Raw genomic sequence first — 894 nt, forward strand, 5'->3', positions numbered from 1 at the left:
TCTGTCAAAGTCAATAAAATAATGAAATGAAATGAAGAAAATAAAATAAAATAAAATAAAATAAAATAAAATAAAATAAAATAAAATAAAAATTGAAGGTTCAAAAGGTCCAAAATCGACTCTCTGAATTTATACTCTGAGCCCCTAGAGAGCCCAAGCCATCTTGCTTATTTTTCCCTCCAATGCACTTGGCCTCATCCCAGGCCACAGTGGGCCTTTCGTAAATATTTAATACATTTCTGAAAAAGTTCAAGAAGGTAAGAATTCGTTTTAATGTATGTTATCCCTGCATAGGGGCCATGCCAATCCTTTCTATATTATTCCGATTTTAGTATATGGGCTGTCAAAGTGAACGCTCATTTTAATGTACGTTTGACTCCACGTGATGCCAAAATATCAGTAGCTAAAATTTTACTTCTTCATCATTAGTATAGTGTCAGTCGAGAGTATTTAAAGACATGAAACTAAAAAGCAGGCGAACGTTTTGGTTACTAGTAGTTTAGAAATATGACAGAGGCAGTAACAAAAAAAACACAAGCGTACTAGCAAAATTGTGGTCGATTCTGTGGCCTTATATAGACATAGCTAAGTAGAATTGTTCTAGTCTGGATGTGGGGTGATGGCCATCTACTGTTTAATGGTTTTCAAACCAACGTTTAGAGGGAAATGAGTGGTTTATACCAGCATCCAAATCATAGAGTTCTCAGCCAATAGTATTTATATGAGTGTTGATCTTGGATTAGTGACGGCAGTACATTAACAAGAAGGTTGCAATAGTGTATTATCTTTGTGGGTTAAACAAATAGATTTACATAGCAAATCTTTTTTTGTGTGGAATAATAAGTGTAATATTATATATGGATGGTGAGGACGACATTCCATTTGGAGTCTAGA

At 34.1% G+C, this 894-nt stretch overlaps 1 non-coding gene across 1 annotated transcript; it reads right to left on the reverse strand.

Moving 5' to 3' along the window:
• Window positions 1–249: 249 nt before the first annotated feature.
• On the reverse strand, window positions 250–356 carry LOC132688653 (U6 spliceosomal RNA). The gene has a single exon (XR_009614634.1). It is a non-coding gene; the product is annotated as a U6 spliceosomal RNA (small nuclear RNA).
• Between the last annotated feature and the right edge of the window lie 538 nt (window positions 357–894).

This window comes from Panthera onca, chromosome E1 (genome assembly GCF_046562875.1).
Source record: "Panthera onca isolate mPanOnc1 chromosome E1, mPanOnc1 haplotype 2, whole genome shotgun sequence".
NCBI classification, from domain to species: Eukaryota; Metazoa; Chordata; class Mammalia; order Carnivora; family Felidae; genus Panthera; species Panthera onca.